The following is a 13,911-nucleotide window of genomic DNA, read 5'->3' as shown; positions in this document are numbered from 1 at the left end:
TAGGGCTGGACAATACCATCTGCAGCAAAGAGTTCCTTACTATTTGAAGAATAGTTTCTAGAATCATATGGGGCCTTGGTAGAGAAGGAGTGACTGAATATGGGACATTCAGTGACTTGTGTCCTAACTGTGTGTTTTGAGTTTTATCTTGACAGACACACCAACTAATAGTTTTAGGAAAGCCCGGAAGCAACTCACTGTAAGATAAAATTGGTACATTTAGAATGGGACAGAGGACATAATGAGTGAACAATTGGCTCAGATTCTTTATCATTTATAAAGGCAACTAATAACTTCAGAAAGTTATACCTCTGCTTTTCTGTCAGCTCACATCACAAGGGAATGGGAGAATCTCTTCAGAGAAGCTATCAGAGATTGCAAAGGCTGAACTTGATTTAGGGTTTGTAGGCTTGACATGTAGGTTCAAGTGAACACTGGCTTTCACCCCTCTTCATCCCATTGCAGGGATGACCCCCAAAGAAAGAGGTGAGTGGCAATCTTCCCAGTGGATATTAGAGGGACCCTACATTCAAATGACCTGGTGAATCATAGCTTTCTACAGGCCGTAGGAGAAAGCATGTCTATCACGGATTGGGATGTGGACAGATAATTTATGGTGGCAACTAAGGGATGGGAGGGCTTCAGCTGGTGAGAGAGCACAGAAACTTTGTTGGGACTGATGGCAGCTTATCATAAAGAGAGGCGGTCAAAAGAGTTGTGAAGGTTAATGTCTCTTCCATCAGATTGGTGCACACAGCCAGCCTTGTAATACAAGCCCTAGTTATGATTCTAGCTCTCCTAAGTCTTTGGAGAAGCACAGAGAAGATCAAGTAAAATCTCTTCTTGGAATTATATATGTCACTTGACCTTACCTCTCTTATTAAATAAGGGATTTAGGAAACACAAAAATAATGTGAAAACTACTTAGTAGTGAAGACAGGGTAAAGTGGGATAAATGAGAGGAAATAGAAATAGAGACAGAGAGAGAGAGACAGAGAGAGACAGAGAGAGAGAGAGGGGGAGTAGAATTTAGTAGTATGTAGCACTCGTGTGTACTCACATGTGGTATTGGTTGGATCCTGTCTGGAAAAGTCAATAAAGATTTTAAGATTTTTTTTTAAAGATAAATAATAAAAACAAAGAGGGAATCACTTATTCCCTCTTACGAATGGAGATAGCCATATATTAGAAAATAGGAGACTTGTACTTTTTTCTTGACTTTGACACTATCTTTATGACTTTGGGTCCTTTTTAGTTTTGGGTTTATGGTTTTTAGTCTAACCAGTTGAACGTGGTAAACTCTGAGGTTGCTCCCTTTTTTCTATATACTTTTCTTTGGATAAAGACTCTTGGACAATCAAAATACCAAAGCAAATAATAATGGGAGAGAGAAGAAAAGTAACATCCCTGAAGGAAGAAGGGGTGACTCACACTGCAAAGGAGAGGAACGGGTCTGTGAGAAGAGGGGGCTAAAACTCACTTCTTTATATTAACAGGGAATCAGTATGGGTTTCCACATACCGATCCAGTTGTGTGTTTATAAAAACATTTGGATTTGAAGAATAGTTGCAAATATAACTGAAGGGATATTAAAAAGGAATTTATTCTATGTGAAGGGCCCCAACTCTCTAAAAATGTATTTGGCAAATTGTCAGCATGATGGGCGCTTATCCCTCACTCCAGTGCTTGACAGTGTGCGCTGCTTCTCCCTCCTTTCAACCTGGAAAGAGGGGTTTTAAGTAGACGCATCAGAAAGTTTGTCCTGTGTCCTGTGCCCCTGAATGTAGGTGGACATGCAGGACTATTGTTGGAAGAATCATGGAAAATAGATTTGAAATGAATGACTGACTAAAGCCAGGCACAAAAGCAGAGTAGGAAGAGCAAGGAGCCACTTTTTACCATTGGACAAGAATTTTACTTTTCTATGGGCAACATGGATACCATAAAAGGGATTTAAACTGGAACTTTCTGGAATGGACTCTCTAAAGATAAGGGGCTCAGGAAGTTGGGGCTGTGGCATTATTGACAAGACAGAAGCTCGTGAGGAATATATGAGGTAAATACGTCGGCTAAAAGAGTCATACCAAGGACCGCTGAGGGATACACAATAAGGGATACACAGCTTTGGCCGTCCATCAAACAAGAGCAGTCACACTGAGGAAGCCAAGTAGACCTTTTCCTGCCTGATCTTTCCTCCCTCTCCCCTTACAATGCTGGGGTTTGGGAGTTATAGGCTGAGAGGAGCTGACAGAGGGGCTGAATTGTCTATCTACTCCACTTTCGCCATTGCACATTTTCAGACCCATGAAGCCCCAAGGTGGTGGGGAATACAGGTTTAACACCCCAGTTGTCCCTTTGTCCTAGATGTGGAACACTTAAAAACTTAGATTGAGTAACAAATATCAACCTATTTTAATGCACCTGTCATATTGAAATATTTGCAGAATTAAAAACTTGGAACTTAGTGGGTTAAAATGAACTTTAGTTTTAACTACTACATGTACCTGAGCATTTGAATTAGTGAAATGAGACAGTTCTTGCAATTGCAAGTGACTGGAGAATTTTTTATTGTCCAAAAAATGTGGGCATCTCCATTATTTTATCTCAAAGCGAGGGGAAAAAACAAAACAAAACAAACTAACCCTACCCCACAGAGTGGCTAGGGGTTGGCATCAGAATACAAATAATTATGCTGCTCACGTGTCCATATGATTAGGCTTTCTGTGACTTACTATTTAGTTAAAAAAGGAAAGCATTTTACCAAACCATTTCAAGGTTCATTTATACCATTAAAACATTCAGGGACTGGTGCATTAGGGTTCTCTGCAGCAGCAGAAGCAACAGGGTAAGCACGTGGGAGATTATAAAAGGGGGTTGATTCGATGGGGTCACACCATCAGAAGCTCCATATTCCCTCAGTGGTTGCCTGCGGATGGAGAGTGGTCCAAGAAGCTGGAGCAGCAGAATAAGAGGGACCAGAGATGCAGCCCCAGTCTGAGGCGGAAGGCCTGTAAACTCCCCCAAAAAAGGCTAGTGAGAGTTGACCTTAGAAGAGTGAGGAAGCCGGAGTCCGACACCCGGGGGCCACAGACTCACAGGTGCAAGAGGAATGCAGCTTGCATCCACGGCCACCTCCTCCTCGTTCTGCTGTTCCATAGGCCCCAGCCTATTGGACAGTACCACCCACAACTGGGGTGAGTCTCCCCACTCAGTTTGCTGTCCCATATGCCAGAGTCTCTGGAAACAACCTCGTAGACCCACCCAGAAGTCTCTAAGTCCTGGGCCTCTCTCAATCTAATCCAGTTGATGATTCGAATTAACCATCACAGTTTGGGGTTGCTGTGTGGTAGGGCACTTGCCTAGCACGCAGGAGACCCTGAGCTCGAGTCCCAGTACCACACAAGATAAAATGAAACAAAAAATAAAAATTTAGTCTGTAATAAAAAACTGAGAGGGGACATTTTTTTGAAGGTGAGATTTTAGAAAGTTCTGAAAGAAGAAAAGATAAGTGAGAATAAGTGAAGAAACTTAAGGAGTGAGAAGATAACCATAATTAAAGTAGAGGAAATGTAGAGGCAGCTTTAAGGTGGCTTTAAGGTGAAATTGGAGTCTAGAGGATCTTGGGGCGAAGCATTAAAAAGGAAGAGGGGTGTGTGTGTGTGTGTGTGTGTGTGTGTGTGTGTGTGTGTGTGTGTGCGGGCACTGATAACGTAGGAGCATGGCATCTTTCCCTTCAAAGTTAGTCTATCCTTTAGAATAAACTAACTTGCGCCAACATATGCCTCAAACTTTGGGAAATGTAAAATCTGAAAATGCATTTTAGCACTGTTTAGTGCTCTTCCCTGCCCTTCTACATCATTCAGAGCTCTCCTCTGTGGCCCAGAATGGCTACAATTTGCTTTCTTTTATTTTTTGTACTGGAGATTTAGCCCAGGGGTGCTTTACCAGTGAGCTACATCTCCTTTTATTTTTTATTTTGAGACAGAGTTTTACTAAGCCCTTAGGGCCTCACTAGTTTGCTGAGGCTGGCCTCAAACATGATCCTCCTGCCTCAGCCTCCTGAGGCCACTGGGATTACAGGCATTCACTACTGCGCCCAGCTTGCTGTCCTATTTCAAACGATGATCTCAGATTATTATGAGCAGGGTAAAGTAGGAGATAGCACTGAACTATCTCTTAAATTTTCTTCTGGAAAACACAAACCAAGCATGCACAGATAATGGACCTAGTTCCACAAGTTTGTCACTGTACTAGGTGGCATAAAGCACTGATCTATTAGTATTGAATCTGAAATTAGCTACTGGGGTTTTGGGACTGGAGGAGGAGAGCCAAACAAAGATGTTCCTTCTGAACCTACAGAGGATCCAGGCAGCAGATGAGCTGCCAGCACTAGTCTTAGGAACAGATATTCTGGGATTCCTATTTATAGGGGCCGTCTGTCATGTGGGCCAGCCACGTTGCCTGGCATTGTTCTCCACTGTGTGGTGGAGCTTTACTTTTGCAAAGACCAGCTCCTTTTAGTGAGCTTGAAAGGGTCTTTAACCAGGCCAGCAGTGCATCTTAGAATGCAAAAATGAGAGTGGTATTCAGAACCAAACTCAATCATTTTAACAGGGGACCGTTGTATTAAAAACCCATGTAGTTACACAGTTAGAAACACACCTCAGGTATCCTGACTCCGAGTCTAGTGCCTTTAACACAAACGGAAATTAAGGATTGTATTTCATTTTGTTTGGGGATGGGTGAGTTTTGGATATGAAAAGGAGCTGAAATCAGTTTTTTTTTTTTTTTTAAATCACTCAATTAAATAAGCTAACAATTTTATTATTTCTAAATCTTCTGTATTATATGCATAACCCAGAAGAAGAAGAAGAAAAAAAGATCTTTATTCTATAAGCACTCACCACTAATATTACTAAAAACAAATTTTGGATGACATAATCTGAGGAACATCAAGAGAGGTTTGATCTTATCTGTTTAGGTGTAGTCATGTAAATGTACGTATACCCAGTGGGCCATGGGTACACAACCCTGTATAAGTCTCTAAGCTTTCCCAAAACTGTTTCCTTTGATGCTAAAAGTCAAATTTATTCATATGGAAGATTTCAAACCTGAAAAACATTTATGAGACTAAAGTGCCAAATCCGGTCCACCAATTACCATGTGGTAGTTCTAAAAAGGCATCTTCTCCCATATACACCTGTCACCAGGGCAACCGCACAGGTGATCTCGGGAGGTGTGCTTGGGAGTGCAGTTAGCACGGGGCCACAGTGCAAATGGTGCTTTTACTGGCTTTGAGCTTCGTGGGGACGCTGATAAGTCTCTTGCTGGGCTCTCAGAATGCACGTTGTGTGATGTAGGCATGCTCTGTAGAATATTACCCTGAAAAGCACCATATTGATAAAATGACTCTTGGTTTTTAAACTGCAAACTTTTAAGGCAAATTTAAGTCTTAAATAGATATTTGTGACTAATGTTTATGAAAGTTACGTTCATAAGTCCTATAAACAGCAAGATATAAAAAGTCAAAAATTTGTGTGGATACTTCTGGATGTATACGTTAAACTCAACTGACAGGAAGTCAAAATCATATGAGAACAACTCGAAATGTACCAAATGTGAACGTGGGGGAGTTTGAATGTCTTAAAAGAGACCCTGAGTGTCGATTATCCTAAAAGGGTGCCTCATACCTAATGTGAAACGATTATCACCATGTGCCAGCATGTAGTTGGCTGGTTCTGGTCCTCTTTCCATGGTGATTGGCATTGCCAATCCAGTGGAACAAGTTCTGCACTTAATTCCTCTGCATGTAGTTTTCAAGAGCTCCTCAACAAGCTTTTAATCCATCTCTCCAAAACCAGCCTACTATGCAAAAGCAACAATTTTCACTTTGGCTTCAACTCTTGCTTCAAAGCCTTTGACACAGACCACAAATTATAGGGTGAGTTTCTTACATGAAACCTTAATCTTTTGTGGAGAAACTTTTCACTGTTTTTTCCTTACTGAAATCTACATAAATATTTGATCCTATTGCTTTAGTAAAGTACCAAGGTAAACAGCTACGTTCTTGAGCTTCTTTTACAGGTAGTGGGTAGTCAGATGACAGAATTTTAGTCACAGAGATACAAATGTAAATTGTTGGAGAAGATCCTCAAAAAGGAAGCCTATGACTATTTGCCTTAGCTTTTCCTTCTTCCTTTTGTTTGAAACATAGATATGATGGCTGGAGCTCCAGCAGCCATCTTGAGGATGCAAAAATATGAGGGTTGTGCCCAAAGGATGGTGAAGGGAAAAACTAGAAAGATCCTGAATCTCTAATAACAACAAAAAGCACCACATCAGACCTGGATGAGCTCACTCTGGATTTCTCTTTTATGAGAATAAAATTAACTCCAAATGTACTCAACGTACTGTTTTGGGGGTTTGCAATGTAATTTCTAAGTGATGAATAAATCTTATCTGTTTTTGTTTAACTTTTCTTAGGTCATTCTCCCAACCCTATCTTGAAATGTTCTGACCCACCCCCATCAAATTAGATCTTACATTTCTTTCAGATCAGACTCACATCATGTAAGAAATCTTTTGCTTACCTCCTTCCCCTCTGGTCAGTTAACATTGGGTTAGATATTTGGGGAGTGTAAAACAAAGCTGACTATAGGTTATGGTCCTGCTTCCTCTCTTCATCACCTCTTCAAAGAAGGCTTTGCTAATTTTGCCTTATCTCTGATGTAGTTATTTGTTCTATAGCAGAAATATTGATGATTAATGTTAAGATTTAGTAAGTGCCAGACTCTTATGTTAAATCCTTTATTTTGACCAATTCATTTAATCTCACAGCAAGCCTCATAATATGTACTATACTATTCCAATTTTATAGATAAGGAAACTGAGTTTCTGTTAACCAATACAACCTAGGCTGTGCAACCACTGAATGGGAGAGGAAAATCCCAGTGTGAGCAGTTTAGAGTCATTACCTCCAGTTTAGAGGTGAGGGAACTATCTCAATCTTCTTGGGCTGCCACCAGAAAGGCTATGTAGCTTAAACCTCGCCAATTATTTCTCATGATCTGGAGGCTGGAAAGTCCAGGTCAGGGTCTGGTAGGATTTGGTTGGTGAGGGCTTTTCTCCTGGCTTTCCTTCTCAGTGTGTCCTCATGTGGAGAAGTGTCTATTCTTCTTAGGGCCTAATCCCATCATGAAGGTCCCACCCTGATGGCCCTAGTACTTCCCAAAGACCCATCTCCAAATGCCATCACATGATGGATTAAGCTTAAACATGTACAGGGTGGGGAGACACAGATATTCAGCCCACAACAGGAACCAAGGCTTAGGGAGATTATGTAACGTAGCCAAGGTCAAGATTATTAACTGGCAGAGCAAAGATAAGATCCTAGATTTCTGGAGGCATAGGAGCTTCTGTGTTACTCTGTGTCAGAAAGACCAGAGGGAAATAAAGAAAGAAAGGAGAATCCCTAGTGCTACCAGATATTCTGGACTCAACACAGCAATGCAGGTCAGGACACCTTCTCTTTGACACTTATACAATTAGCCAGATTCCTTCTTTCTCTTCTCCATTATATTGACAATGTTGTTACTTATGTGGAAAGAAATAGACCTTCCCTTTTCATCTAATTCAGAGTCAATGAGTAATTTGCTCTCCATAAATGAAAGGTCTCAGGAAAGGGATATCTCTTGCAATTTTTGAGATTGTATCTTTAGGAATTTTATATGAGAGGGATTTTTTGTGAGTCTTGTAGGTTCTGGCCAATATTTAAAATATTGTATCAGTTAAGACTGTGACAGGAAAAAGATGGTACATCAAGACTGGATAATTTGAGAGGAGTGTTTACACAGTGTATGGGCATGGTGTAGGAAAAGTCACAGGGATGGTGTGTAGTGTATAAGCCTGTGGCAAGAGGGCTTCCTGTCAACACTGCTAGTCCTGAAGGGACAAAATGGCAGGGACCTGGAGAAAGAGCAGTCTTGGCAGGTTGGTGTTCAGTGAAGGAATGTGGACACCCCACAACCAGCCACCCTGACTCTCTTCCTGTCTCTGGTGTCCTGACTCTACTCCCCATTGGCTGAATCTGACCAGAGCCAATGGCACATGGTTATAGCAATGCCCTCCAAACTGTGCGTCCTGGGGTGGAGGGTAATCTGGAGGGATAAAGGGAGGATGTCCAGCACAAGTACCATGGTCAAGGTGGTGGAGGCTTGGGATGTTCTCTTGACTGCCATTTACGCTGTTCTGTCTTTCTGTTAAGCCTACATGGGAGGTAACTTCCTGATGGGCATGGTTCATTCTAGCATGTGCCATGAGAGAGAAAAGGTGCTAGGATGAATTTAGATATCTCCTCCACACAAAGAAATGGAGAAATATCCTCCTTCATCCTACTCTACTCAAGATTTGGGTTTAGAGTTGCTATAAATCAAGGATATAGTTTAACATAAACCAATTTATTTGATTGATTGATAGTGGAATTAGATCAAGTTATTGATAAGAAATTTGAACCATTTGATATGAGAGCATTTTGTGGGAACTCCTTTGAGGAGAATGGTGAGCTGTGGCCTCTGTTTTTTCTAAGAAGTGACAGTCTTCTCAGTCAGGGCATGAAAGATCGATGTCCAGCTCTGCCCCTTGCAAAGACACAGCTGGTGATGCGAGATCATCTCCACTTCTTCGTGTTGAGTGGAGGAGGAGAACCATGCTTCCCCCAAGGGGTGTTGTGAAGACATTTAGCAGTGTCTGGCGCACAGTGAGTGTTCCCAAAATTTAAGATATTCTAACTTGGATGAGTTAGGGAATCTGGCCGACAAACATCAGAGAACTTTTTCTAAATAAGGAAGTGATACTTCTGTTAAAATGCTGGTTTTTTAAAAATGAAAATGAGCTTTCAAAGAGGATATATGCTTTCTCCATGAAATGATTAATTACGGGTATTTCCGTGATCTGTGATACGACACAAATAGTCAAATCCCAGTTTTCCTGGAGTGTGTGGAAACAGACCCAGAAGTGCGTGGAGGTATTGAAGCAGGGTGAAGGGTAAGAACCAAGAAGCATGGGGAGGAGGGGAAACTGCCCTTTGCCGGCCCAGGAAAGTTTGCTAGAACTATGGGAGCCCTGAGGATCAGGTGCAGAGAGGGTGTGCATAGCTGTCGCTCTCTCCAGAGACTCCCTTAAACCCGGGAGTAGTTGTCCTTTCTGACAGTCCCCCACAATAAGCCAATGGTGTAGTTTTGATCAAGTGGCCCAGACCTTGTGAATGTAGAGACAATTGATCAACATAGAAAAGAGAATTCCTTTTTTTTTATTAAAAAAAAATTTACTAAAAGATCTTTATTAAAATATACCTAACTTCAATAAATCTCAAAACTTTAAATAATAAAAAATAACAAGACAATTTAAAATCTCTCACATCGACGGTATTTCTGTTTATGTAATTCCCGACTATTCTTGAGGACTAATACCAGGAATACTTTTCCTAGAACCCAGAGAATGGAGATTTTTCCCACTTTAATTTCCTCTTTTTATTTCTTCTCAAAGACTCTGGTGCTTTCCTCTTACCCTGGCTTTTGACCTCCTTGTTTCAGGTTTGACAGTCATGGCTTTCTGACTGTGTTTGGATTTTCCACAGAAGGCTGGACTCTTTCTACTCACATCCATCTCTCTTTATCTTAAAATCAAGTCCAAAGCAGCTCACCATCTTGAAGACACAGGCAGATGCTCTTTCTTCCTGTGGTAACGGGACTTCTCCATAATGAAGTCTTCCCTTCTCCTCCCTGTTTCCAAATTAAATTGGTTGATTTGTTCTCTGCAGAATGAGTTTCATTACTTTCTGTACATCTCATTTCTTTCTTGGAAATTGCTTTTCTGTGCAAGGAAGATTTAAAACTTTATGAATTTATAAAACCAGAAACAGAACAAGATTTTAACTTGTTTCAACATCATTTATCTTCTGAAGAAGTTAAAAATGAAGCTTCTTAAGAACATACAATGGGTAAGGATATTTTAGAAGGGCTCAGAATGAGTGGTACTGAGAATCTTGCCTGCATTCCTGTATGTGATGAGCAATGCCAAACAGGTCTACAAGGGCAAATGTCTCCCTTGAGTCAGACACTTGAATGGTGATATTGTATTAATGGCAGTGTATTTTAGGAAGGTGGGAAAAACATTTCTCTTTCTCCTAGAGGTAGTGAGATTCTCTCCCTCCTAAGAGAAAATGGATAAAAGAAGGAACAGAACTTCTTTGTACTTCTTCCTGGGATGAAGAGCTGCTATCTGAGGAGTATTTGAAGGGAGGCTGGGGATGGCAAAGGTAGCTGAGTAGTTGGACTTTGTACAGTCAGATTTCAAGCCTGTATTAACAAATAAATGGATAATCAATAGCTTTGAAATGATTTTCCTAATATTCTTTTTTTGAACCAAAGAATTGAAGAAAATGTTCACAAAAGAGAGTCATATGATTGATTGATTCAAAGGTCAATCTCTTCCTAACAGGTTTAATGAGCTAGTCATAGTCAGTGCAGACTGAGGTTATAGAGATATCTGGTGCCAGTATATTCTCCTTCTTCTTAACTGCCTTCAGCTTCCAGCTAGTTACTGGCAGTGCCTACAATATGTGCTCTATGATCTGGTCTCTTGAAGATAAGTAAATTTTGCTTTGTTGTCAGTCAGTACAATAACTATGGTGGACCCACCTATTTTAGTTACCTCTTACTGTATAACAAATGGCATCACAAATTAGTGGCTTAAAACAGTGACGATTATTTCTTATAATCCTATGGGTTGGCCAGGCTCAGCTGATGTATTGTTCTCTGCATAGTGTTAGCTGGGGTCACTTAGGTGGTTACATTTTTTGAGGGGCTCAGCAACTATGCACAATGGCTTTACTTGAGCATTTGGTTGGTCTGGGTGAGATTTCTTTTTACACATTGTATGTCTAATGGAGTGCTGAACTTCTTTATGTGTTGGCTCTGGGGTTCAAATCCAAATGAAAGGAGAAGTTGCCTAGTCTCTTAAGCCTAGAACAGCATGAATCACTTCTTGTTAAATATTGTTGGATAAAGCAAATTACACAGCCTGCCCAGGTGCAAAGGGTAGGAGAACTGGTCTTAAACTTGTGATGGGCCTTGTACTACCCAGATGGGAATATCTACTGGTTCTCTCCTTTGCATTTGACATGACATACTACTCATGGCAGGTAAGTGACAATGGAGCTGATAGAATTATTCATTGATTGTTTTTGAACATCTTTCTACATATGTACATAATGAAAATAGTAAATTTAGGGGGTATTGTTAGTGCCACCTTTTGCTGAAGGTCAGACACCTGAGGAGGTAGACTCTGAGAAGAAGATAGTGTGCAGGAAGTTTATTGGGGTGCTTCTGGAATCAAGGTTTGTGGGAGAAGGAAAGGAAGCAAGGTTGGACAGAGAAGCTGGCCTGGAATGCAGTCTCAGTGCGGGCCTCATCTGGCCCTGTAGATTATTCTGAAGCCAGGATGATGCTTCAGCTTTTGCAGAGTTAGGATCAGGGGCCCAGGACTTTATACAGCTGTGGCAACCAGCCACTGAATGGAGGGTAGCCCCAGGAAAGGGACGCAACTTGTTTGAGGCAGCTGTCTTCAGCCTAGGATGATTTGGGGGCAGTGCATCAGTGTCCAAGACACTGAGATCTGGGTAATTAGATCCTTGCCAAGCCTTAAATTTTGAGCTCCACTACTTCCTTTGGCATAGCCACTCCTCAAGGATCAAGGAATCTGAATGGCTGAAAAGATGTCCTTATCCAGAGTCTGTATCCCTCTTCAATGAGCTTTGTTTATTTTCCTCTTAAGACTCTTGAAATGCCTAAGTTTTCAACCTGAGGCCACAGGGATGGATGAGGGGCAGCTATTTGGAAGGGAAGGGGAAGGAAGGGAAGGGTGGGGTGTCCACAGCATCCACTTGAGGTGGGGTGGTGTTAGAAGAGCAGAGCATCTGAAGGTGTCCATTTATGCTTGTATTGTAAGCCCTGCAAATGTTAAGGGCTTTCCCTTTTTGGTAGTTTCCCTAAACTGTTCCTAGAGGTGAAGCATTGGTGACCATTAGGGGATTGGTCCCCAGTTATGGAGAAGAATGGACCAGAGACATGACAGCGCTCTGGTTATTGCCACTAGGCTGATTACTCTTCTCACTGGACAAGATTTAGCGAGCTATAAAGGACTAAACTTTTCCTCATTCTTGCTTCTCAGGAAAAGTAAGTGGAAGAATTCCTGTCTTTTACTTTATCTCTGGAACTATTTGGGAGGATTAGAGTAAAAGTCTATAAACTCTTCACAATTCCCAAGAGAAAGGTGTTATAAAAACACAAGATTTTGTAGTGTAATCCTCAGAACACATTAATCCTGGAGGCCTGGGAGCAGCGGTTTAGAACCATGGGTTCTGCTGGCTTGCTCAAATGTCAGACTTGGCATCGAAGCACTCCATGATTGACAAGTGAACAGTAGTCAAAGATTATAAGCTTTTGTAAATGGTTGACTATATCCTGAAGAAAACCACATATTTTGCCTAATAACACTCAAGCAAAATAGTTCTCGTCACTTTTAGAAATGTCGCCATCAATAAATCCAGGTGTTCTGTGTTCCAATACTTGGTGATGCAATTGCTCTTTGCTGTCACTGTTAAAACCTCTATTAACTGAAACACCTTGCAATGTTCTCTGGAGTTAGCTGAGTAATCCAAGCAATCCATAATTAGCATCCTCTTGTTCCCAAGTAACATTTCACAGAAGACTTCACGCCTAACAGATGACTCCTGAAAAAAATTAACAGAAGGCTGGGTGACCTTTTGCATCTTTTGACAACTCTACCCAAATAGAAATAAACTACTCCACTCCAGACCAAATAGCCTGCAATTTATTTTCACATCTACCTCAGAACATTATGAGATCTGTGATTTATAATCTCCTTTAAATTTATTATCTTTTTAACTTCTCTGTTTACTGGAGTTTTTTGAAGATTTTGTATTTTAAAAATAAGCAAATGATCTGGAGTTGTGAAGAAAAATACCCTATGAAATGTTGTCCATGCTTCATCTAAACAGAAAAATAACCACGCATTCCATTCTATGCCTCACTTCCTTAACAAAATTGAACTAATGTAAGTTAAGGGTTTCAGAGGACAGGTCTATATTCTGTGTGTATTTAGAAATTTAAACAAATAATTGCCTTGAGAATTATTTGTAACTGATAAACTGTATTTTCTTATATAAGCAGATCTTTGATGTTTTCATGAGAATTTCTCTGCATGTAGCAGTCAGAGAAAGTGGCTCTAATCCTGTATTGTTACTTGCAAGTTGTCATCTTGGCTTTTAGTGTCCTAAATATAAAATTAAGAATTTGGGGAGTTGAGTAGATCAGTTATTTCCAACCTGAGTATGAAATTGGAGTCTTTAAGTTATTTCAATATTTCCAAAAGGCTAATTGAAATAGAGGTTCTTTAAAAATAAAATTGATACCAAGTCAACAGAGGCTAAACTATTATTTTTTTTTTTTTTTAGTGAACTAAAAGAAAACTGGAAAATTCACAAATATTTGGAAATTAAACAACAAAATTTTAAATAATTTGTCAAAGAAATCACAAGGGAAATGAAAAAAATACTTTGAGATTAATTAAAATGAGAACTCAATACACCCAGAAACATGAGATGCAGCAAAAGCAATGCTCAGAGTGAAATTAATAAATACCTACATTAAAAAAGTAGAAAGATCTCTAAACTAATTTTTTTAAAGAAACTCCTTTGCTTTTGACTGGAATATTACCAACTTATTTTTTTTTTCATACTAAACAGAATAAGAGAAGCAATTAATCATTGCATTGCATTACATAAAATTAATATTCAACTGCTTTAACTTAAAAAGATGGTAATGCCATGTG

The sequence above is a fragment of the Sciurus vulgaris genome, assembly GCF_902686455.1.
Source record: "Sciurus vulgaris genome assembly, chromosome: 6".
NCBI lineage: Eukaryota > Metazoa > Chordata > Mammalia > Rodentia > Sciuridae > Sciurus > Sciurus vulgaris.
The sequence above is the reverse complement of the archived record's forward strand: the minus strand, read 5'-3'. Positions refer to the sequence as shown.